General features: G+C 48.9%; 1 long non-coding RNA gene across 1 annotated transcript; it reads right to left on the reverse strand.

Moving 5' to 3' along the window:
- Positions 1-1,877: 1,877 nt before the first annotated feature.
- Positions 1,878-9,706, reverse strand: LOC139038383 (uncharacterized). Its single transcript, XR_011491351.1, has 2 exons — positions 9,218-9,706; positions 1,878-3,106 (listed from the first exon to the last, which is right to left on the reverse strand). It is a non-coding gene; the product is annotated as an uncharacterized lncRNA (long non-coding RNA).
- Between the last annotated feature and the right edge of the window lie 16,241 nt (positions 9,707-25,947).

Genomic DNA, 25,947 nt, shown 5'->3' on the forward strand with positions numbered 1-25,947 from the left:
CTGCGGTCCGTGGAGTTGCAAAGAGTCAGACACGAATGAGTGACTGAACAACAAAGTGAAGTGAAAGTGAAGTCGCTCAGTCATGTCCGACTCTTTGCGACCCCATGGACTATAGCCTACCAGGTTCCTCCGTCTATGGGCTTTTCCAGGCAAGAATACTGGAGTGGGTTGCCATTTCCTTCTCCAGGAAATCTTCCCGACCCTGAGATTGAACCCTGGTCTCCTGCATTATAGGCAGACACTTTACCGTCTGAGCCACCAGGGAAACATCCTCTATTTATTTATTTATTTCTCTTTCTAATTCCACAGCAGCAGGAACTTTGTCCCTTCCTGCTTCCTGCTGTTGCCTGCCCTTCCTAGTCAAGCATCAGATATACAGTGGGCCTTCCATAAATATTTTTTGTATAATTGAATCATTCAGCCTATCAATCTCATTGGAATGCATTCAAATAGAATGGATCACAATGAAATAAAGCGGAGTGGAGTGGAACATAAAAGGGAAAAAATGGAACAGACTGAGATGAGGTGGGGTGGGGTAGGGAGGGGCAGGTAATTCAAGATGAAAGGAAGCAGGAAAAAAAATCAATTCAGAGCAGCAGATGGACTGGAACAGTGACTTTTCAACCCTCAATGCACATTGGAACCACCCGGGGAGCTTTTCAACCTTACGATGCCTGGACCTACTCATGGCCATTCAGATTTGATTGGTCTGGCATGGGGCCCAAGCGCCATTATTTTTAAAAGCTTTTCATGTGATGCAAATTTGCATCCCAGAGTGAGAACTATTCTATTAGGACACTCTAGTTACAGAAACTAGGTTAACCTCAAACCCAGCCGTCAGGCTTCTGCACAAGAGTTATAAACCAGAACCTCGAACCCTACAAGCAGCATATCTGTAAGGGAACATGAGCACCAGCAGCAACTACAGAAAACCTCTTGAATTTTCAGCCATTGCCCAGTATTGCACATTGTTCTGACAAATGTATGAGTGGAAACTCTCATCTGAACCTCAGTGGCCAATTCTGCCGGGGGGTGGTGCTGGTAGGACTGCTGAAGTAGCTTTATGCCCTTCTCTGCACAGTATGGATTGGGCACTCTGTGAAGCTGTTCCACCTTTACAGAAAGATAAACGGGGTCCACCCTGAATTCAGGGCGGACCTCCCCCTCTTCTTTCTCACACTGTCCAGCTAATCGCCATCTCCCTCTGCTTTGAACAAAACCAAGCAAAATTATAAGAAGAAGAAGATAGCACTAAGTCATATCCAACTCTTGCGATCCCATAAACTGTAGCCTGCCAAGTTCCTCTGTCCATGGGATTCTCCAGACAAGAATGCTGGAGTGGGTTGCCATTTCCTTCTCCAGTGGAACTTCCCGACCCAGCAATTCAACCCAGGTTTCCCACATTGTGGGCAGGTGCTTTACTGACTGGACTACACGGGAAGCCCACAGAGTTATAAAGGAATCCCAAAATCTGACTTCCATAGTCTTCCTGACTTTAGATTTTTTTTAATTCAATGTATTTAAACTAACATTAAAAAAAAGTTTACCCATTTCTCTCACCAATCACCTTTTGCAACTACTGGTCTGTGTCTTTGAGCTTGGTTTGTTTTAGGTTTTATTTGCTTTTTAGATATATAAGAGAGATCATTTAGTATTTGTCATCCATTGTCTGCCTTATTTCACTTATAATGCCCTTGTGGTCCATCCATGGTGTTGCAAATAACAAAATTTCATTCTTTTTATGGCTGAATAGTATTCCAGTGTGTGTGTGTATGTGTGACATATTCTCTATCCACTTATTCACCAATGGACACTTAGTTTGTTTTCGAATCTTGGCTACTGTAACTAATGCTGCAATGAACATGGGAGTGCATGTATCTTTTAAAATTAGTGTTTTTATTTTCTTCAGATAAATACCTTGAAGTGGAATCGCTGGATAATGTTGTATTTCTATTTTTAATTTTTTGAGGAACCTCCATATTGTTTTCCATAGTGTTTACACCAGCTTACATTCCCACCAATGGTATACTAGGGTTCCCTTTTCTCTATATCCTCACCAACACTTATTTCTTATCTTCTTGATAATAGCCATTCTGATAGATGTGAAGTGATTTCTCACTGTGGTTTTGTTTTGCATTTTCCTGATAATTAGTGAAGTTCAGCATCTTCGTGTATCTGTGGCCATCATATGTCTTCTTTGGGAAAATGTCTATTCAGGGCCTCTGACCATTTTTTAATTGGATTGTTTGGGGTTTACCTATTGAGTTGTACGAGTTCTTTATGTATTTTCCTTACTAGCCCCTTATCAGATATATGATTTGCAATTAATTTCTCTCATTCCATAGGTTGCCTTTTCATTTTGTTGATGATTTCCTTTGCTGTACAGAAACTTTTAAGTTGATATAGTCCCACTTGTTTATTTTTACTTTTGTTGCTTTTGCTTTTAGAAGTGAAGTGAAGTGAAGTGAAGTCGCTCAGTCGTGTCCTTCTCTGCGACCCCACAGACCATAACCCACCAGGCTCTTCCATCCATGGAATTTTCCAGGCAAGAGTACTGGAGTGGGTTGCCATTTCCTTCTCCATTTGATTTTAGAGTCAGACTCAAACCACCAAGACCTATTTCAAAGGAGCTCACGCCATGTTTTCTTCTAGGAATTTTATGGCTTTGGGTCTTACATTTAAGTCTTTAATCCATTTTGAGTTAATTTTTGTAAGGTTAAAATAGGTGTAAGAGAATGTTCCAGTTCCATTCTTTTGCATGTAGCCATCATTTTTTCCAAAACCACTTATATCTTTGGTTCCTGTCATAAATTTATTGGCCATGTATGTGTAGGTTTATTCCTGTGCCCTCTATTCTGTTCTATGGATCTATGTATCTATTTTAGTGCTAATTACTATACTGCTTTAGTCACTATAGCCTTATAATATAGTTTGAAATCAGGGAGCACGATGCCTTCAGTTTTGTTCTTCTTTCTCGAGATTGGTCTGACTTCAGGGTCTTTTGTGGTTCAATACTAAGTTTAGGATTGTTTGTTCCTGACTTCAGGTTTTCCTCTCTCCAGTGCCCCTTCAGGCCCCAGCTTTTATCCAAAACCACTCCAGCTCTCTAAAAAAAAAAAAAGTAATGATGATAAAGAATGACAGCTATACTTTCTGGCACTCTGGCAGTAAAAAAAAAAAAAAAAAATCTATGATAATGTGCTATGATAATCATTTATATAATAATAGCTAGCACTTATTTAGAACTCATTACATACCAGGCATCCTTCTTTCAATTTTACCTGTATTAGCTTATTTATCAATTCTATGAGAAAGATGCTATTATCCTATCACCCCCATTCCTTAAAGATGAGGAAACTGGGGAACAGAAGAGTTAAGTCACCTGTTTAAGGACACACAGCTAATGAGTAGCAGAGCAAGGGCTGAAACTCCAGGTTTTACAGTCTGAGTTCTTAACATCTATATGTGCTGCCTCATGCAATCTTCATGTGTTCTTAATGACAGTCTTTCCAGGCAGATAGTATTTCCTGATTTTACAAATGAGAAAGCTGAGTCTCAGCTATATCTGGACATGGGCACCTAGTCACCATATTGGAACCAGACGTGAAATCCAGTATTATCTAATCTCAGAGTCTGAGGTCCCCAACACCACACAGCCCTGCCCCTCAGTTCACACTCCTCTGAGCTTTGGGGAAGCAAGGAGGGCCTCCCCAACTCCAGAGTGTTCTGAGCCTGCTCCTCATGGTCAAGAACTTCTCACATCAGTCACCCAGTCAAGGGGAGGCCTCTGGGGTTTCTGGATCCAAAGCCTGGGTGTCACCATCAACCAGTTACACTAGGACCTCCTCAGATTTTCTAGTCTTCAGCTCCTTGGTAAGTGCCAGGACTATGTTCCACGATGGAGAGCCCTGGGCTCCAGGGTGGACTCGAGTGGGTGAGGGCGGCCCCTGGAGTTCAGAGGAAGCCACAGACCTGGGTTCCTGCAGCCCCCACTCCCAGGCCCCCAGAGGCCGCACCCCTATACTTTGGAAATGTGTAATGCACAGCCTTATCCTCCTCCCACGGACGTGGGGTTCAGCTGCTGCTGATTCATTTTGAGAAGCTCCGCTTTCCACAGCTTCATGGGGAAGGATTGTCCCCACCGCCAGAGCCATGTGTGTTTGCTATGATTCATCAGATGGTCTGCAGTTGCCTCAGAAATAGCCCTTACGCAATCCAGGAGCCGCTGGGAGCCTCGGTGCAGGGGCTTCCCCTCTTAGTCACCCTCTGGGCCTCGGTCCACTTCCACGCAGCCACGGGAACATGGAGGGGCAGGCACATGCCCAAAAGAGGAACTTGGGAGACTAGCAGGCGGGGTGAAGCCCGCCCCCCATTGCTGGCAACTGCGATGAGGCAAGATCGCAGCTGTGGGCCCTGTAGAAGTGAAATGTGCACAGTAAACAAAATCTCCCGGGGCCAAGGGTGGCCGCTGCCTTGTGCCCTCTGGTCCCCGGGTCTCTGGATAGGAAGAAGGCCTAGACATGGCTCATCTTCTCTTCCTGCAGATCAGGATGTTTGATGGGGAGGCAGGTTGCCGGCCGAGGCTGGAGCTGGTCTCAGTCTAAGGAGGATGCCCAGAGGGACAGAAGGGAGGGAGGTGTCCCCATCGGAAGCTCTTCCTGCTGGCTCTGAAACCATTTTGGTCCAGTGGTTTTCGATTTTGGCTGCCTACAAAGTCACCTGGGGTGGAGGTGGGGGTGTGGGGGCAGGGGGGAGAAGTAATAAACTCAGGCTTGGTCTCCAGAGATGCTAGGTGGGGCCTGGGCACTTTTTTTTTTTTCCATTGGTGCTTTTTAAAGCCAGACATTTTAGAGTTGAAAACTACTTGCCTAGTCCAAGCCCTCACTTTGCATATAAGGAGTCACTGGACTTGAATTTTCCATTGGCCTACAAAGCCCTCCATGACCTGGCCTCCCACGTCCTCATCACCTCTCTGAGTTCTCTCACTTTACCTCCTCTCTCTTCCTCCCCCAGTCTCCTCCCCTTCTTCCTCTCTCTCCTCTCTCTTTCTCCTACCTCAGGGCCTTTGCACTGCCTGTTACCCCTGCCTTTACCCCAGATCCCTCAAGATTCTAAGTCAGAATCCATGCCTCAGTGCCACTCCATTTTCTCATTTTGCTTTATCATCCTTCATCACATTTGTTTATCACCTTATGCTCCATTGGAATGTGGTCCCAGAAGGGGCAGGGCTCCCTGCTGTACCCCCAACACACCAGCATAGTGACCGGAACACAGCAGTGGCTCGATAAATCTATTTGCTGAATGAATGGACAACCCAGTTAGGGGTTCACACCTACACCAACGCCCTGACCCACACCCACCAGACCAGCACGTCATCTGCCAAGCCCCGGGATCACATGTTTTTCTGTAAGGACTGGTTTATGAATGCACACAAAGCAAGCTCAGAACCAACGTTATTTCTTGTACAAACAGTATCTCCAAGACACTCCCACAGAGGACCAAGAGCTGCTGTGTAACAGCCAGAAAATAGTTGTCCTGGTTCAGAAGCCTCATGGGAGGCCCTTCTAATGATGCTCCCACCAATCAAATGCATTCAGACTCCCATGGAAGACTGGCCTTCATAATTTACTGATGCCAAGCTCTTGAACTGCACCCCCCCATCTTGTCTTCAACCAATCATAATTTGTATATGTACAACTGTTTATTAGTCCCAAAATGACTTCACAAATATGCTTGATCCTCATAGCAAACCTGGGAGCTGAGTGCCACAGCCCTTCCTTTTCCGGATGAAGCTCCTGGATCCCAGAGAAGTCAAGTCACTTGCCCAAGATCACACAGCAAAGGCACAATGAAGATCAGTGAAAAAGGGAAAGTGTTAGTTGTTTCATCCATGTCCGACTCTTTGTGGCGCCATGGATTATAGCTCAGGCTCCTCTGTCCATGGGAGTTTCTAAGCAAGAATACTAGAGTGGGTTGCCATTTCCTCCTCCAGGAGATCTTCCTGACCCAAGGATCGAATCAGTGTCCCCTGCATTTCATGTAGATTCTTTACCATCTGAACCACAACAGAGATCAGACTTAAAGCCAACTCTCAGCAAAAGCTAATCTTCTATCAGGGCCTCCAGCCAGCCCCCACTCCACACCAAGTGTGATTTATCACCTGCTTTTGTACCAAGCTTTGTCCTGGATCATGTATGACTGCTGGTAGGAAACTCCCCCTCCTGGAAGATGAAAGGCCTGCTATCTTCAAGGACATACTAGACTGGGCCTCAGCTTCTGAAAGGTAGTCCAGGAAAGAGATTGACAATGCAGTGATATCACCTATTTCAGCTTGTGTTCTTCCAAATGCAGGGCCTTGGGCAAAGACAAGGGCAAGTGTAGTTTATTTAGGAGGCAGCCCTAAAATGCCAGAATGAGAAGGGAGGGAGATGAATCAGAAAAAGAAGAAAAGTCAATCCAAGGATGTGATTTCAAAGTTGCCCTTGTACACATAGGAACAAGAGTCTTCCAAGACTGCTGACCTATGGGCTGCTCCTCCACTGGGCTAAGTGGGCTCCCCAAGCTGGGCCCAAGACAGAAATCAGAGTCATGTGTCCAGCATCTGAGGCAGGAAGCTGTGAGCAGGAGTCAGAACTCACATGGAACCATCCACCCACCATGCTGCTGCTGCTGCCCAGTCGTTAAGTGGGGTATCCAACCCACCAGGCAAGTGCATGCTAGGTCACTTGGTCATGTCTGACTCTGTGTGACCCCATGGACTGTAGCCTGCCAGGCTCCTCTATCCATGGGATTCTCCAGGCAAGAATACTGGAGTGGGTTGCCATTTCCTCCTCCAGGGGATCTTCCCAAGCCAGAGATCAAACCTGTGTCTCCTGTGTCTCCTTTATTGCAGGCAGATTCTTTACCACTGAGCCATCAGGGAACCCCCCAACCCACCACAGGTGCAGCTAAAACAGAGAGAGTTGGCTGGAATGTGCTCAGGGCCAAAAAGCCACTCCAGTGATGTTGTTGAAATAAGTCCACAGTCTCCCCTGGTGACAACTTGGAAAAATTAAAAAATATTTAATTAAAAAATTAAATAAGTTTGTTTATTTAAACAAATTAAAATGTGTTTATTTAAAAAAAAAAAGCAGGTCATGCCTCCCCTCTGGTTCTGACTGTTGGATTCATGATTAAGCATATCAACAGTTTCTCAGTGACTTCCTGGACTAATAGCCAAAGCAAGACCCTCAACCAGCCCAAAGCATCCCAGGGAGCTCCTGGTCCCCCTTCTTTGTTCTCTAGCAGCTGTCACTCTAAAGCTCCACCAGGCACCAGGTCTTCCTAGGCTGAACCCCAGCTTCTCTATCGGGGTCCTTCCTCCCACAAGAGATCCTCGCCAAATCCTCAAGCCCTATGAATGTGATGCTCACAAGGCCTGGTCCTGTCACTCAGCTTTCTACAATGCAGGTCAGGACACTTAGTCAAAGTGATCAATCCAAAACCCTCTGCAAGTTTTGTGCTTAGACCCAGGACTAGCCACACCATTTGCAGGGACCCTTGTTCAAAATTTATTAAGAATTTCAAGGACAGTGACAGCAGGACAAATTAAACCCATGGCAGGATCCCTGTAAAAGCAGAAGCCTGTGTGATCACACAAGTCCCACACACATGAAGCCAACCCTGTGTAGAGCCCACCTCTCCCAAAGAGGCAGCAAGGTGAGCTGCTTCCAAAACAACAGCTTTCTAGCTAAATAAGCCTGGACTAGAATCCCAGATTTGTTTTTCCCCTGCTGTGCAACCCATAGGAAATGCTTCACCCCCCCTGACCTCAGTTTCCCCATCTATCAAATGGGGATGAGATGCAAAATGAGTGGCACATGAAAGGTGCTGAGCACATGGGAGTTCTTTGCCTCCCTCCCCATCTCCCTCCTCCATATCAGTTTCTTTCCCTTTGGGCTAGAAGAACCAGAACACATAGACATCACCCCCACCACCTCCTTGGCCATGGTCTTAGCCTCAAAGTAGCAGCTGGAGAAACAGCTTGGGGGACACCGTCCCAGCACTACCACCCAGAGCCTGTGTCCAGTGAGGAAGGGATCCTGGACACCCTCATCCTCATTTGTCTCCATTCCCATCATAGGCCAGGCTGGAGCCACAAAGTCTGGCTATACCCCTTTCCTCTCCAAAGATGAGTCTGATGTTCCCAGGGTGGCAGTTCTCTTTTCTGACCCTCCTTTTCTCCAGAGGGGAAGAGAACAAAGGAAGGTTGCAAGGAGCCTCCACTGACTCATCGTGGCACCGTGGGCAGGTCACAAATGATGATCTCGGCCTCTGCTTTCCCATCTCTAAAATGGGGCTAATGACGCCTGCCACTTGCCTCAGCGACAGGATGCTGGGAGGGCACTCATTATGGCTACACTGCTGCTGTCATTGTGCTTTAGCTAATAACACGCTGCCCTGGTGAGGCCCTGGAGGGCCCTGGGAGCTTTGGGAAAATACATTCTGATCCATCTTCAAAGCAGCCCTGAGAAGTGGGTGGGAGGCAGGGCTCAGCTGATGGAGAGGGAGGAAACTGAGGCATCCCCAGAGGCAAAAGCACAACTGTGACAGAGAGAGGGGATAGAACACAGGCCTGGGGGGCCCGGATGGGGAAGGTGATGCAAGATACCTGGGCTTGGGTGATACGCATGCCTGGGTTCAAGTCTCCCCAGCCAGTCTGCTGAGAATAAGTTAGCCAGGGAATAAGTCAGGCAAGGAGAGCAATGCCATCTCCATCTTGAGGTCAGAGTAACAACGCCTCCTTCCTGGAACAGCAGGAGATGAAATGCATCACCTGAGTGCAGATGCCAGCACCTAATAAGTGCTTAGGAAACATGCCCCCGGGACTTTCCTGCTTCCCCCTAAGGAATCAGCCTGTGATGGGTGAGCTACCCACTCATGTCCACATCGGACACTTTCAGGGATGTGGTTTCTTGACCTTCCCTCGGTTGAAAGAAGTGTTAGTTGCTCAGTCATGTATGACTCTTCGCAACACACAGCCCTCCAGGCTCCTCTGTCCATGGAATTCTCCAGGCAAGAATATTGGAGTGGGTGGCCATTTCCTCCTCCAGGGATCTTCCCCACCCCAGAGATTGAACCCGGGTCTCCTGCATTGCAGGCAGATTCTTTACCGTCTGAGCCGCCAGGGATGCCCAGGCTCCCCTTGGTTACATCGCCATTAAGCTTCTTGTCATACCTCTCTCAGAGGACTCGGAGCCTGTGTGGTGAAGGGTGACCAGGTCCCGTCGTCCAGCTGCGGCACTGGTCCCGCCTTGGCTGCCCAGGAGAGACGTCGGGGAAGGGGGAGCGGAGGGAAAGCTGCGTTTCTGCGAGCAGCGCTTGGCGAGAGGGGCTGACGTGTGTCGCTGCCTACCTGGGCCCCTGCACTGAGGCCAAAGATTTCCCCGTGGTTCCCTTGAGAAAACGGCGGCCTGGGAGGGTAAGCGGGGCCGCGGTCACACCATGACTGAGGGGCACAGCCGGGGTCCACACCGTGGCCTCGGTGTCCCGCAAGCCCGTTGTGGAGTGTGGCCCCTGAGGCTAGAAGCCCGGCTGGAGCTGGCAGCAGCCTGACACCAGTCTTGCCCAATCTCCCAGCGCGAAGCTGAGGAAATGGGTGCTCTGAGGAATCGGGGAGGAGGTTTGGAGCCGCGGGAGTCAATCCGCGGCCCACATCCTGCCTGGGGGTGGGGAGACCGGGGAGGCGAGCCGGCGGGCCTGGGGCACTGACCACAGGCGCCCGCTGGCCCTGATTCGGGCTCCCGCGTCGCTGGGAGCGTGGAGCGGGGCGGAGGTGACTTCCCCAGTCAGAGCAGGTCAGCGAAGTACCCACTGTGTGCCAGGCCCTGAGGGCGCAGACCAGAACAGCACACGGCCCGGCCCTCCAGGGCGGCGGGTGGCAGCAGCCACACAGCTGGCGACACCGAAGCTCAGGGCGGCAGCTTGCCCAAGGCTGTACTGTGCCTGGTGGCAGAGCCGGACGAGAACCCAGCCCACCATGGGCCGCCGAGGGAAGAGGGACCCCAGCAGTTAGGAGAGGGGAGCAGACGATGGCTGGGTCACTTAGTGTTCAGATCGGGACACTTTTGAGAGTTATAGGGGCTGTCTATTAATGACACTAGGGACTGTCCTGGAAGTCCAGTGGTTAAGACTCCATGCTGCTAAGTCAGGGGAAATGGGGTTCAATCCCTGGTTGGAACTAAGCGCCCACCGGCTGCACAGTGCGGCCAAAATATAAAAAACTAAATCATGGCACTGGGACAATGGGCGTAAACCAGGTTGTCCCAGGCGAAAAAGGACACAGGGTCATGAACCACGAGCCTGTGACGTGCCAGCCGCTGTGAGAGATTTCCAGGTCGCTGCATCGTCATGTCAGCCCTGATGGGGTTGTTAGTATTATACTGCCATCTGACAGGTTCAGAAACGGAGGCTCAGGGGGTACTAAAACCTGCTCAGAATCCCCCGGCCAAGAGGTAGCTGCAAAATGGGGTGAGCGGATGGAATCTAGGTCCTGAAAGAAGAAGGGAGAAAGCAGGCGAATAGTCGGCTGGCCCAGTCACCTCGGTAGGGTTTGTGGGTGTTTCCGTCCACTGAGATTGGGCAGTGCTCATGGTAAGCAGGGGATATGACGGATGTATAACTTTCCCCACAGAGGAGCCCGGGGCAGCCCAGGATGGCAGAGGGCTCCGGGGATGGGGATGGGAGCAGAGGAGGGGTCTTGCATAGCCAGCAGGCCCCCCATGGCTGGATTTGCAGGGGAGCTAGAAGGAGCCGCCACGTGCAGCATGGCCTTGCTGGGTGGTGGCCTCTCTGGGAGGGAAGCCCTCAGCTTCCTTCCTTTTTTTTCTAAGTAGGTTCGAAAGCAAAGCAGTTCAGGGCCTGAGAGACAGGACAGGGGACGCTGAGGGAAGCAGCGAGCTCAGTCAGGGCAGAGAGAGGCAGGGCCCCAGGCCGGCTGGGCCAGGGCAGGGCCCAGAAGAGGTCTGCCAGCCAACCTGGCCCAGGACTGGCCAGGCCCAGGCAGAACCGGCCACGGGAGGCCCCGCCAGCCCCTTCACCTCCCAGGCCCTGAGAGTCCTGGGCATTGGCTGAGGCCGCTCCACAGTCCCACCTCGATTCTGGGGCCCTGCTCCCCTTGTTTCACCTCCCAGCCCTCTGCTTTCTAACAGGAAGCACCTTCCTCTTTCTATGTTTCCCCCATTGGCCGGTACCCAGCAATGCCCAGCCCGGAGTCAGGGTGACTTTCAGGAAACTGTCATTGTGAAAAACCCACACCACTGCCAACCGGCCGCCTCCAACCACCTGGGGTGAGGTGCCCATGACCAGGGCAGGCAGGGTGCTGAGCTGTCAGGAGTGCCCCAACTTCCCATGGAGTGAGAGCCTGCAGCCCCTTCCCCAGATTGCCACAGACACACTCATGCACAGACACACACGCATGCACACACATACACACACATGCACACAGAGAGACACACACACATGCATTCACACAGAGATGTGCAATCATGCACACAGACACAAGCACACACACAGATGCACACACAGACAGACAGACACACATATACGCACACGCTCAGTTGAGGGAACCCCAGGGCAAGGAGCTAAGACTCCCCACTCAAGTGAGAGTTAACGTACAATAACAGTTGATTTACCTGTTGAGTACTTAAGACGTGCCAGGCATTTTATATATGTTGTCATTAACTGAATTGCAACTTTATAAAACAGACCTCACTTGGTAAAAGATTGTGAATATATACCCTCTTTATAGATGGTAAAAATGAGGCTCAGAAACGTGAACTGAGGTGCCCAAGCCACCCAGCTCATATGAAAGCTAGCATACTTTCACAACCAAGAGGTCTGTTTGGACCAGCAAGAACTTCCCACTTGTATCCAGACCCCAAGCAGTCCTACACATGCCCAGTGGTGTCTTCTTTGAAGGCATAAGGACAACGTGCAGTTTTCAGATGCAGCATGACCCCTCAGACTGACACATTCCATGTGATGCCTCTGATCACAGAAACTGCTCTCACTTGACCAGCCAGATTTCAAACCCCTCATAGGAAACAACCCCTCACTCATCTTCTGGTTTAGCCCCTCAGTTGAATCAAGGGGGTAGTGTTTGAGAGGGTATTTCATAACTGGGGATTCAATCCGGTTTGAGGGGAATCCAGGAAGGCTTCCTGGAAGAAGTCACATTGGCTCTAAGAGCTGAGGGATGCTCGAGTGCGACCAGGCAAAGAGGTGGGAGAACATATCAGACAGAAGACACAACTCTTGGGAAGGGCTTGAGGAGTAGAGAGGATACCAGTATATCCAGAGCAGGCTTAGATAAGGGGACAGGTGGCTGGGGGTGAAGTTCAAAGGGTATGCAGAAACCAACAGCGTAAGGAGTGTAGCCAGAAACTTCCAGAAATGTTGAAGATGGGAGGCAAGGGAGCAGCTCTATCAGGTTTGTCATTTTAAAGATCATCAGACAGTGGTTCTCAACTGTGGCACTTTGCCCTCAAGGAACATATGGCACATGTGCAGACGTGGTCGATTGTCAACACTGGGGGTGAGGGTGCTACAGGCATCTATCACCCATCCTGGGTGGAAGCCAAGATGCCACCAAATTCCCTGCTGTGTTCAGGACAGGCCCCTCCCACAACAGAATTGTCAGACTCAAAATGTTGGTTAGTGCTCAGCTTGAGACCATCCCGTAGATTCAGTTCAGTTCAGTTTAATCACTCAGTTGTGTCCGACTCTTTGTGACTCCATGGACTGCAGTACGCCAGGCTTCCCTGTCCATCACCAATTCCTGGAGCTCACTCAGACTCATGTCCATCGCATCGGTGATACCATCTAACCATCTCATCCTCTGTTGTCCCCTTCACGAGCCTTCAATGTTTCCCAGCATCAGGGTCTTTTCATATGAGTTGGTTCTTCACATCAGCTGGCCAAAGGTTTGGAGTTTCAGCTTCAGCATCACTCCTTTCAGTGAATATTCAGGACTGATTTCCTTTAGGATGGACTGGGTGAATCTCCTTGCAGTCCAAGGGACTCTCAAGAGTCTTCTCCAATACCACAGTTCAAAAGCATGAATTCTTTGGCGCTCAGCTTTCTTTATAGTCCAACTCTCACATCTATACATGACTACTGGAAAAACCATAGCTTTGACTAGACAGACCTTTGTTGACAAAGTAATGTCTCTGGTTTTTAATATGCTGTCTAGGTTGGTCATAGCTTTTCCTCCAAGGAGCAATCATCTTTTAATTTCATGGCTGCAGTCACCATCTGCAGTGATTTTGGAGCCCCCCAAAAAAGAAAGTGCTCCCTCTAGATTAGAGGGGAGCAAAGTGGAAGTGGGGATGTTGGTAAGCCTGGTGGGAAAAGCAGGGGATGGAAAGTAGGGCACCAGCTGTAAAAATGGGGAGCTCCACACCAACAGGATTGGGAATGGATGACACGTGGGGAGAAACAGAATCAGCCTAAAGTTCCATCCATTCTGCTCCCATGATGCTTCTCATTTCCATTCACCCTTTCACTCTCACTGCCCTCTTACAGGGCTTCCCAGGTGGCACAAAGGTAAAGAACCTGCCTGCCAATGCAGGAGACACAGGAGACAAGGGTTAAATCCCTAGGTTGGGAAGATCCCCTGGAGAAGGAAATGGCAGCCCACTCCAGTAGTCTTGCCTGGAAGATCCCATGGACAGGAGAATCTGGTGAACTATAGTCCGTGGGGTCACAAAGAGCTGGACAGAACTGAGCACAGCACCACTGCCCTCTTACGTGGATGACTGCATTAGTTTCCCAACTTATCTCTCCACCTCCAGGAATGCCCTTCTCCACTCCATGACAATGCCAGAGTGATCTCTGTAAAGCTCAGCTCTGGTCAGGTCACACCCTTGCTCTACAACCTTCCATGGCTCCAGAAGCCCAGAAAAATGAACTGACAATGCCCACTTGGCATCCAAGTCCTCCCCATCCTCCCTCATTCATCCCCAGTTCCACATCCCTGTCAGCACACACTTTTGGTTGCTTATCCAAAATGCATCTCCCCATCTTCTGAGTTAACAGAACACCAAAGCTGTTTGATAATCTAGTCTATTCTACACACACGCTTCCCTAAACCAGTCCTCTTGCCAGTAAGCAGGAGATAAAATTCTGGCCTTGGAGACATGCAGAGAAGAAGAGGAATGGAAACTTCTTGGAAAAGTTTCTTTGCCAATCAGTAGACATTTGTGTGAAGAATGAGTTCCTAGTCCTCTTCTAGACACTGTCCTGTCTGTACTAGGTTCCTGAATTACCAGCAGCCCTCGTGTTATTGGGGCGGGGATGGGGGGGACATGGCCAAGGCAAACCCTGTGAGATGAGGGTGCAAAACAGAGGAGGAAAAACCAGAGGGGCAAAAAACAGGGGTCCCTGGAGAGGTCGTGGAGGCACCATATTGGTGAGCTTAGATGCTCCCTACTTTGGGGCTTCTGTATGAAGGGACTTGAGATTGTCTGTTGTTCAGAGCCAAACATCCTGGTCAAAAATCACTGGCTTCAAACCCAACTCTCCCTTGAGTTCTGGGATCATGCTGTGCTTTCCCACTTCTGAGCCGTCACTCGTGCTGTTCCCTCTGCCCATTCACGGGAATCTTAACCTTCCCTTAAGGACGAACCCAAATGTCAGCTCTGATAGGAATCTTCCGAGGAACTCACTGAGCAGAAGCAGTGTCTCAGTCATCTGTGCTTGATCTGCAGCTTCACCCTAGTGTTCATCACTCTAGACTTATTTGCCTTAAGTCTGGTTCCCACTGCTAGACTGTCAGTTCCTAGAGGGGAGAATCCATGCATTATATTTTATAAAGGAATGGTAATACTTTGTTTTTTCTAATTTTTAATATGGCTACCATATGGTTTTTGTTTTTTTAATTTATTTTTTGATTGAAGAATAATTGCTTTACAGAATTTTGTTGGTTTCTGCCAAACGTCAACAAGCATTGTTTATACCAGGACGTATTCTCGCATCCTGAGGTATCTACTGCCGCTTCATCAGTTTCTGACTGTCCTTATTTCCAACTGTACTTGTTTCCTATTTTTACTATAACAGAACCCCACAGACTTACCAGTTTAAAACAACACGAATTTATTATATTATAATCCCGGGAGTCAGAAGTCCAGACTGGGTTTCAATGGGTCATATTGGCAAGATTGTGCTCCTTCCTGGAAATTCTAGGAGAAAATCTGTTTGCTTGCCTTCTCCAGCTTTTAAGGCTGGAATCTTGGCTCAGGGCCCCTGCCTCCATCTTCACAGCCAGGAACCACATCAACCCAGCCTCTGCATCCATCATTACCTTTCCTTTTCTGCCTCTGACCCTCCTGCCTCCCTCTCCTAAGGACCCTTGAGATTACATCAGGCCCTCCGGATAATCCAGGATAATCTCCGATCTCAAGAGCCTTAACTTAATTACATCTTGTGCAAAGTCCCTTTTGCCAGGTGAGGCAACATATTCACAAATTCCAGGAATCAGAATGTGGACATTTCAGAGAGGAAGCAGTATTCTGCTAACTCCACCCATGAGAGGCCTTAATGAAGCCACCAAAAATTCATTAGAAGAACAGTAGTTAAGTTGCATCATCAAGATGAAGATAGAGATCTCAGGGCCAACACAAGCTCCTAAATATCATACAAATTTCCAATTTGATATTTCTCAGTCTTTAAGCAAGTAGTGCCTTGTTAGGTGGGGGTCATAAAAGACTTGAACAAGAATTGGAACAGATAAGGCAAAAGGGAGCTGAGGGAGGAAGAATGCTAAGTCCCTGGTATTTAAAGATTTGAGACCCAACCTCTCCAGGACAGGAGTGGTCCTAAACCCACGGCTGGGTTCTAGGGGCCTCAGGAGAACCAAGAGCTAAGACACAGAGCTGGAAACTCAGTAGGGCCTGTGACATTCAACATTTATCTGTTCTCCAGGTCATGATCCCAAAGCCCTGCTTTCTGTTATCAAACAAATAAGGCCACCATGAGGCATTCATTGGCTGGTGACAAGTTGTTCTATTATTCATACTTATGGAGAACAAGGGTCCTGGTAAATATGAACCAGAGCCAACAGAAGAAATCTCACATGGCAGAAATTCAGTGCCATGACAGGGTGACGGAAAGGCCATTTTGCTGCCCCCAGCGTGGCAAGTCTGGTGGCAAAGCCCCTCCTCAGCTGCCTGGTCAGGACTAATGCCTGGTCCCCTCTTGACACTCATGGGCCTTTGCACTTCTCTGAAGCCACTTCCCAGGGCTCTGTGTCCAGCAGACATGGCGGCTACCTCCCCTGAGGGGACCCCAGCAAGGGACAGCTAGTTGCACCTTAAGAAGACCTTTCTGTCTGTTGAAAAGAGGGAGAGGAGAACCATGAGCAGAAGTTTACAAAACTTAACACTGGCTACAATCAAAATAATCAAAGGCAAAACACATTGCCTCCAATTCCCCTTTGAAGCTATTTCACAAACTGAATTCCTTTCCTTTGACCAACTTTCCCAATCCTCACATATTTACCTTGTGGGGGAAACTGGTATCCCCTCCCCCCATGGCACTGTCCACTCAACACGTCCCCCTGAAGCTCCTCGACACCACCCGCAGCTCACCTCCGGGACCCGTAGTACCTTCCACAGATCACAGGCTCCAGCGAGCGACCCAAATTCTCACAATCACCCTCTGAGGAGGCCATCAGGTTCCCGTTGTATAACGAGAAACCTGAGGCTCGAACAAGTTAAGGGACCTGCCCAGAGTTCACAACCTGCTAATGAAGAACTGGGTTGGTGTTGAAGTTCAGTTCTCCAAGCCCAGGGCTCTGCCCCACCACATAAGCAGTCCCCAGACCTTTGGCCTCAGGCACTTATTACAGTCTTAACAATTATGCAGGCCCCCAGTGAGCTTTCATTTTTGTGGATTCTATCTACTGATGTTTGCTCCAATAGAAAATAAAGTGTTTTCATTTATTTATTTTTGACCACACCACACCATGTGGGATTTTAGTTCCCCGACCAGGGATCGAACCCACAACCCCTGCATTGGAAGCACAGTCTTAACCACTGAACCTTCAAAGAAATCCCAACATTTTTCAAATTTTAATGTTCATTAATTCAACTGAAATAACAAGAAACCTGTTTCACTTTAACATAAATATGAAATACTTAAGATATTATATATCTTTTCACAAAAAATAGCCCTATTTTCCAAAACAAAACAAAAATTACTGAGAAGGGTGGCAATGTTTTGCATCTGGCACATCTCCTTCATGCCAAGCTTAAGAGAAAGCAGCTGGGCTTCCATCTCTTCTTCTGTATTCAGGACTGTGTAATACATGGTTTGGATTAAAGCATAATGAAGAAAATCTTAGTATCTCACAGACCCCCTGCAAGGGTCCCTGAACCAGACTTGAAGAATCACTATGCTACATCGTATCATATACCTCATTCCTGGTGCTCCAAACCCAGTTGTCTAGACACGTCCTTGCACAAAGTAGATATCTCATGTATTTGTTGAGTGAGTAAAGGAGCAAGTCCAGGGCACATCTGGGGGAGGAAAAGGTTCAGTCTCAGATCACAAGGCAGGTTTAGGCTTCATCTATGAGCTTCCCCTGCCAACACGGGATGGAAGGAGAGAGAGAGAGAGTTAGCAAAATATTCTACGTTGAGGCCGCTATGAAAGGTCGTTCAAATTGTGGATTCTACAAGAACATCCGAGAGGGTGAGTGGAGGCAGGAATACAGCCCAGGCTCTGTTCACCAAGCCTGGCACCGGGCGAAGGAACGGGTGCATGTTCCTGTTTCGTACAATGCTGCGGGGTGTGCCCGCAGCAGCCAAGGCCTCACCCCAAAGGTAAGTCTCCCAAACACGGCTGGGTGTAGCCAGGGACAAGCAAATCCCAAATTCTTGGATGGGGTGTCAGGACCTGCTAGGCTGAGCCAGAGACTGGACACAAATCCTCATTTCTGTACCTCTTAAGCAGCAGGAACCTGCCTGCGGACCAACCACAAACGCAGACAGCAAGGGCCCTGGCAGGCAGCCACGTGGATTGGCACCTACTGTACATGAAGCCCTAGACTCCGGGAAAGGACATGAAAGAAACAGGCTACATGGTCTGCTGGTCTTTACTGTGCAACAGTGCTTCTTAGCCCTGGGATATTTTCTGCCTTAGAGGACATTAGCCAATGTCTGGAAACATGTTTGGCTGTTACGATCGAGGGGTGGAGGGGGCAGAGAGGGCTGCTGGTATTTAGTGAGTGGAGTCTAGGGACACTGCTAAACATCTTATAATGCATAGGACAGCCCCCACACAGCCAAGAATATCCAGCCCCAAATATGAATAGTGCTGCATTTTGAGAAACCCTAGTGCAATGAAAAAACTATAGGCTCAGGCTTCCCTCGTGGTTCAAAGAATCTGCCGGCCAGTGCAGGGGATGCAGGTTCAATCCCTGCTCTGGGAAGATCCCACAAGCCTCATGACAACTAACTGCAGCTGTGCCGCAACTACTGAACCCCAAAGGAAAAAAAAAAACTATAGGTGATAAGCTCAAAGGTAATAGGTTCAAATCCTAGCTTGGCCAGTTGGTAATTCTATAATTCTGGCAGGTAAGCAGCTTTTTCCTGTTCTGTAAAAGGACGGGAATAACACCTACCCTGCAAGATGGCTGTGAGGATCAAATGAAGGAGGGGGTTACCTAAAATTGCCGAATGAGGGCAGTGATCTTGACCCCTGACTCAACCATGCTAGAAGCCACAGCAATAGTAACGATAACCCCGGTAGCCAGTGTCTGGGCTTCCCAGGTGGTGCTAGTGGGAAAGAACCTGCCTGCCAATACAGGCTTAAGAGACACGGGTTTGATCCCTGGGTCAGGAAGATCCCCTGGAGGAGGTTATGGCCACCCACTCCGGTATTCTTGCCTGGAGAATCCCACGGACAGAGAAGCCTGGTGGGTTACAGCAATAGACTCACAAAGCGCTGGACACGACTGAAGGGACTTAGCACGCACACAGCCAGAGTCTGCCGCCGCTGGCTGGCACTCTGCTGACTTCCAGGTGAATGACAGAGGTCTCTGCTTCCTCCCAGGAAGCTCGCAGCCCAGCAGTCAAGTCAAAGTTCCACGACTGTGGCTATTTCAGTCTACATGCATGTGAACAGAGAGTGGAATGTTCAAAAAGAAGAGGGCTGATGGGTGGAAAGGATTTTTTTTTTTCCTCTTTCTTCCAAAAAAAGAAATCTTTAGTGTTATTTTTATGTTGCTTTCCCATCAAAAGGAGACGGGGGAGGGGAAGTGAATTCAACCAGCTTTCAAAAAATAAAACATGTAAACGATTGAATCTGAACCCAAGTGTCCTTTATTGTAGGTCTTAATACTAGTCTGGGCTTGAATCTAATTTCCGCACATCAAATCAATTTCTAGTATGTGTTGATGTGTTGATATTTGACAAAGGCAGATACTGGGACACTTGTAAAGTGAAGAACAGTCCCCTTTATTTGCCTACTCTGAGCATCTGCACTTCCGTAGTGAGCAAAGTGGGACTCACCTACAGAAGCTGAGTGCCCTCTACATGCAGGTGTGTGTGGTGGGTGGGGGCAATCAGAGAAGACTTCCTGGAGAAGCTAAGACTGGGCCCACATTTGTGAGAGCAGCCCTCAGCCAGGAAGGGCAAAGACCAGCTGAGGGCCAGAATGTCACATGTGAACGCTCAGGGACAAAAGCCCCCATACGACAGGGAGGCCTTGGAAAGATACTCGGGGCCCCTCACTCCCCACCCCGAACCCCCCGGGGGGTAGCTTGGCCTCCAGAGCACGCTCGGTGGAAAAGCCACCGGGTAGAAATGAGTCACAAAGGTTTCATCACCACAGCACCCTTCAGCCTCTCCCTGACCTGCTGCTTCGGAGCTGGGAGCCCGCCTTCTCACACTCACAGGCTGCCTTGCCCACCCCCGCCAGGAGGCCCGGCCGGCTGATTCTCCACCCACACCCACCCCCTAGGATGCCCTGGGATTTCCTCAAGCCCCCAGGTCCCACACATACTCCAAACTGGGGTATTCCAAACGATGAACTTTCCCCTCTGAGCCTCAGCTTCCCTGTGTTGAGAACGAGGTCAGTGACATCCACCTTCGAGGGTTCCTCAGTGAGACCATGGGGAAAGTGCTAGACAGCCTGCCTCACACCCACTCCTGTCTTACATTTTTACTGACTTATTTACTTCTGGCCATGCTGGGTCTCTGTTGCTGAGAAGGGGCTCTTTGCTGCAGCGCGCGGGCTGCTCGCTGCAGGGGCTTCCCTTGTTGCCGACCTCAGGCTCCAGGACACGTGGGCTTCGGAAGCTGTGGTTCCCGGGCTCTAGAGCTCAGTCTCGGTAGCCGTGGCACACAGGCTTAGTTGCTCCACAGCAAGTGGGATCTTCCCAGACCAGGGGTCGAACCCGTGTGTCCTGCACTGGCAGCTGGGTTCTTTACCACTGAGCCACCAGGGAAGCCCCACCCAATTCCTTCTTAGGGAAGGGTGCGTCTGGCCCCCGACTCCCACACCCCACCCCTTCCGGCTGCCCCCTCTCCCGGGGCCTCGGCCCTGAAGGAACCAAACTCCATCGCCTACCCAACAAGCTCTTTTGAGACATCCGAACTGAAACACAAACAGGGAGGGACCCAAGTCTTAGAGCTCGTACTGGAGCAAGATTTTGATCGAGATAGGGATTGAGGAGTAGACTTTGAATATCCCTCCCCTCCTGGCTGAAAACTCACCACCCTCCATACACTTTCACACAGTTACATTCCCTTTGGCTGGGCACCAACTAAGTGTTGTATCCTGTGCTAGGCGTTCACACACAGCAGGGTATGTGCCCCACAAGGAAAACTTAGAGAAGGTAAGTAGCTAGCCAAGATCTCTGTGGCTAGCAGAGTTGGACTACACGATGCCTGAGCAAAAAGCTGATATTCCTTCTGCAGGACCGCCTTCCCAACTACCTACTTACCTACCCTGCAACACCCCCCACATCATTTCAGTCTCCCACTTAGAGCAGCTCTAGAGATTGACCAATCCACACCCACCCCCACCTCCTTCTCCCACGACTTCCTCTAGTAGATAGGTGGGAAAAGCAAATAATTCACTTCCCCATCTCCCTTGCTGTTAAAGGGGTCACCATATGGCACAGTTGTGGCCAACCGGTGAAATCTAAGCAGAAGTTTGCTGGAAAGTGGGGAGGCAACTGGGAAAGTTTATGACTTTCCCAATAAAAAGTAAACAGCCCCAGCTGGTGTGATCTCTTGCTCCTTCCTCCTGCCTAGCAGATGGGCACAATGCCCATCTCGCAACCAGAAGGTCAAAAGTCAACACACCAAGATGGTGGGTCGAGAAGATCAAGAAAGCCTGGACCTGGATGACATTGTTGAGTTTCTGCACCAGCTCTTGCCTACCCATTCAGAAGTCTTGTTTTGTGAAGAAAATAATCCCCTTCTTATTGAAGCCACGATGGGTTGAGTTTTCTGTTACATGTTGCCCAATGCACTCTTAATACACTATTCAAGTCATAATCCTACACTCCAGACAAAACACATACATATCCCTAAGCACCACCTTCGCAGCATCCCTTTATACTATGGACCCATATAATCACTCTCCTTCCTTCTTACACTAAGCCAAACAGCCCATCCACCCCAGCCGCTGCAGCCTGTTAAACCACATGCCTTTCCCTACAGGGGGCTGACCAGCTCGTTCCATGATCTGCTCCCTGATCTACCTCCCCGCCATTCACCCTGCAGTCATCATCTCTACTTCACCATCCCCTCTCCCCCTCAAGCTTTGCCAACTGCCTCCCCCATCATGCAGTTGCTCTGGGAAGAAAACTGATTTCTCCCAAAAACCAATGGAGATTCTAGTCCTGTTTGTACTTCCTGAGTTTAGACAGGTTTCTTTATCTATCTAGAATCACGCACCCCTTCCACAGTGCAGAGAAATTCTCCTCTGTGTGGAGAAAAACAAAACAAACAAACAAAAAAAAAACCTTTTGCCTTCACTTTAAGAACTTTATTTCAAAACACCGGACCATGTCGATCATTTGACAAACATGGTGTTGGGCAATGCCTCCAGGGGCCCACAGAGAGTCTCAGGGAACATCCCTCTATCAGAATGAGCAACTCGAGTTGCAAAGGGCTTCAAAGCAGCTAAGTGGCTCAGTCACTTTGATGGGGAACGGAGGAATGGGAGAAAGAGGCGGAAGAGTTCAGACACCCAGAGAAAGCACCCTGCTTTCTAAGGCCACCGCCCTGATGACAGCAAAACTTACTGCTGCCCTTGGGGTACACTGGCAGGAGGTTGGTGGCAGCCCCACCTGACACCACAGCATCTCATCAGTAAATATCCCATCCCTTGGGATTTCGATCCTAAACTTCTTACCCACCTACAGCGAAATTTTGTCACCCTACCCACAGCTCTGCCAAGTCACAGAGAAGGGGCCTGCACGCACAAACCCAGAGCAGAAAGTCCCAAAGAGGGGGCTGGCTACCAGGACAGCACCAGGGCGGATTCCCAGTGCCGTGGCTCCCGAGTTGCATGATCTTGGGCGAGTCACTAACTTCTCTGTCTCAGCTGTGTTGTTTGCAAAATCTGGGTAGTAATAGTACCTACCTCCTAAGGCTATTTTGAAAATTCAAAGAGATTATATGAAACACTGAGAAGAGCCCCCGGGGCGTGTGAGCATTTAGGTGCAGCAACAGGGGACAGATATTGAGTGGCAGAAAGGCCTCACGTCCCTGGGAGACACCTGCTTCACCCTCCTGAAAGCAGAGATCAGCAAATAGCTGGAGAGTTGGAGACCCCGGGTTAAAGGTCTTGCCCAGTTATAATCTCAATCCATGAATTAAAGACAGGAGAAGTATATAAGTGAAAGCTGACAGCAGGATTCCTCTGAAGGAGAGAGCTGATTTTGTTTCAGGTGTTTGGGGCAGGGGGAATCACAAATACTTCGCTGGGTATTTACAAGGTAGGATGAGACTAGGAAGGGATTTGGGGGGATGACCAGTGGCAGGGAGGTGTTTCACCTTAGAAATGGTAAGACTTGGGAGCGAGCAGGGATGGGGCTGGGGGACTGGGGAGAAGAAAGAGGTCCTCCTTGTGAGCCCCCAAAGATCTTCAGGAGCATCTCCTAACTTCAAGAGCTTGGAGACTTGGGGTGTACAGAGCAAAGAGATGGTCTAAGACTCGCACTGGGGAAGATGAGGGGCAAGACAGAGACTCTGTCTGGAAGTAACAGAAGTTGGGGGAGCACTTTATATTCCCACAGGCAGAGGGAACGGAGGATTTGTAAACTGGAAGACCAAAAAGGCAAGAAATGCATGGTTGATACTAAGGAAAGAAAACAGCATTTGGGTATTGGAGAAACGGAGGCGCAATCCGAAGGGGCTGGGGAGATGGATTCAGACATGTCTGGTTGGGGCCACAAGGACCTCCTGAAGGTGGTCGTCCGACATTGCTTAACCACACCTGTGGCTGGAAATACTTCTTACACAGTCACCCAGCATCCATGTGCAAAGAGTGACCTGTGCACAATGCAAACGCACACACACATATAGAGAGAGAAAAAATGGAAGTGACGGGTTGGGGTTTGGGGTGCTTATAGTAATTTTATCTGGATCTTATGGAGCATGATGGCCCTGGTGATAAGTGCATTTTGTTCACAAGAACACCAAGAATGCATTCGGGGTCACCCGAGCTCCCCTCACTTCCTCAGCCTCCATCATGGGGGCTGTGTCTCTGTGTTTGGTTTTGTAACTGTGTGTCTTGCATCTATTATCTCGGGGTCTGGGGAACTCTGCCTATGAGACTGTCATTGGGGCCTGTGTATGTGTATGTCCCTATGTCTGTCTGTTGCTGTGTACTCCTGCAGGCCACAGAGAAAGAAACATACCAACCTGTGTGCAGGTTTCTAGAGCCCTTTCTTCATGTTTCCTGGATCCTCTGTGTCTTGGGTCTATGAGAAGCCTGGACAGAATCCTGGCTCCACTCTGGAATCAGAAAACCTTGGAACTGGAAAAGCCCTTGGAAATACTTTGGTTCAAGCACCTTTAGAAACGGGGGAAACAGGATGCATAGTACAGGAAGACAGATGCTGTGAGGAAAGAGAGAGTCAGAGAGTCAGAGGTTCTAGAACTGTGCCATCCAACACAGCAGTGCTGGCCTTCAGTGCCTCCTGAACATTAGAAATGTGACAAGTCCAGCTGAGATGTGTTGTAAGTATAAAGTACATTGTAGATTTCGAAGACATGAAAAAATAATAATATGAAAACAGAACACAAAATTGTTCAATAAAGCTTATACTGATTACATATTTAAGTGATTATGGATATAGCAGGCTAAAACTATATTACTAAAATTCATTTTACCTGTTTATTTTTACATTTTTTAATGTAACTGCCAGAATTAAATTATGTGTGCAGGCCCCATTTCTGACTTGCTTTATATTTCCATAGGACACATGACTTGAAATCTGTGTACCAGACATTTAACTTCTCTAAGCCTCAACTTTCCCAGCTGTAAAATGGGTATAATGATGCCTATCTCTTGGGGTTGTTGTGAGGATTATTTGAGAGAATGTATGAAAATACTTTTAAATCATAAGAGCTATTCAGATAAAGGTGTGGAAAGTACTCAGATTTCAGCCAAGAGAACAAAGGTAGAAATGATGAAGGATTTAATAATTTGACCTTCCCCAAACAACCATAAAGCCAGCCCTGAGGGTAGGCAGAATTGTGGCCACTATCACCATGGTTTTGGTGCTGGAGAGTGACCCACTCTGCCCCAGCCCCGTCCCAACCCCGTAGATTTATTACCCAAACCAATCTTTTCAAAAGCCCAAGCAGCCTCGTTCTTGTTCAGCAACTGACTTATGAGCCAGACCACATCATCCTCACCAACCACAAGTCTCAGCCACCCCTCCAGCCTCTTCTGTTCCAGCAGCTGTATCCTTTCAGGTAGCAAGAAGCTTTCTTCCCCAGAGCATCCATCCTTAAAAGGACCACTCCACATTCAAGTGAGATTTCCCAACTGTGCTTTTTCTCTGCTCTTTTGCCAGAGACCCAGGGCCCTGAGAACTCCAAAAGCAGAGAGATGGCCCCAAATTTGGCCTTGTGGGGAGGGATCAGCCCCTTCCTGAGACCATCACCCAGGGCCATGCCTGTTGCAATGGTGGTCTCGTAACAATCGCTTACAAACCTGGTTAGGCAAGTCGCTTTTGCGTGATGGGGCTATCTTGAGTAAATAGCATCCTATGTCCCCTGCCGGTCACTTGCTCAAGACATTGCTGGACATTGCATTAGAGTCACTGACACACAGAGTTTTGAAAATGAAAACAGGCCCTCTGGCTTCTGATCAGATAGCATTTAACTCATTCATGATTGCGCCAGGATTTCCCAAGGCTCTGGGGCCACAGAATGGATATTGCCACAATGTGAACAGAGGTTGATGGGGACAGTTGGAGCCTCAGGCCACCTACAGGAGAAAGCTTCCCAAGACGAGCAGGCCACCAGGTGTCTGCATCACCTTGACCCCAATAACCCCCACATGGGCCTCCTCTGGGGCTGTTTAGCCAGTTGGGCTAAACCTGGAGGCCAGGTTCAACCCCCAGGAGTTTGGGGGAGTAAGTTTTTGCCCCTTATTTTGGGGACTTGTACTGATGATAGAGTTCCTGGGTTGAAAGAGATGGATAAGATGTATCTTAGCCATCTATTACTATGTAACAAATCAGGCCAAAACATCATGGTTTAAAACAGTGACTGTGACTTCTCATAGTTCTGCTGGTGGGCTAAACAGTTCCTTTGCTGGTTTTATCTGGGTCCATTGGAAGATCAGTTGGAGTGGAAGGTCCAAGATGGCCTCACTCATGAGTCTGGTAGATGGTGCTGGCTGTTGTCGGGGTCACCCCAGTTCTCCTCCATGTGG

The sequence above is a fragment of the Odocoileus virginianus genome, chromosome 15 (genome assembly GCF_023699985.2).
Source record: "Odocoileus virginianus isolate 20LAN1187 ecotype Illinois chromosome 15, Ovbor_1.2, whole genome shotgun sequence".
NCBI lineage: Eukaryota > Metazoa > Chordata > Mammalia > Artiodactyla > Cervidae > Odocoileus > Odocoileus virginianus.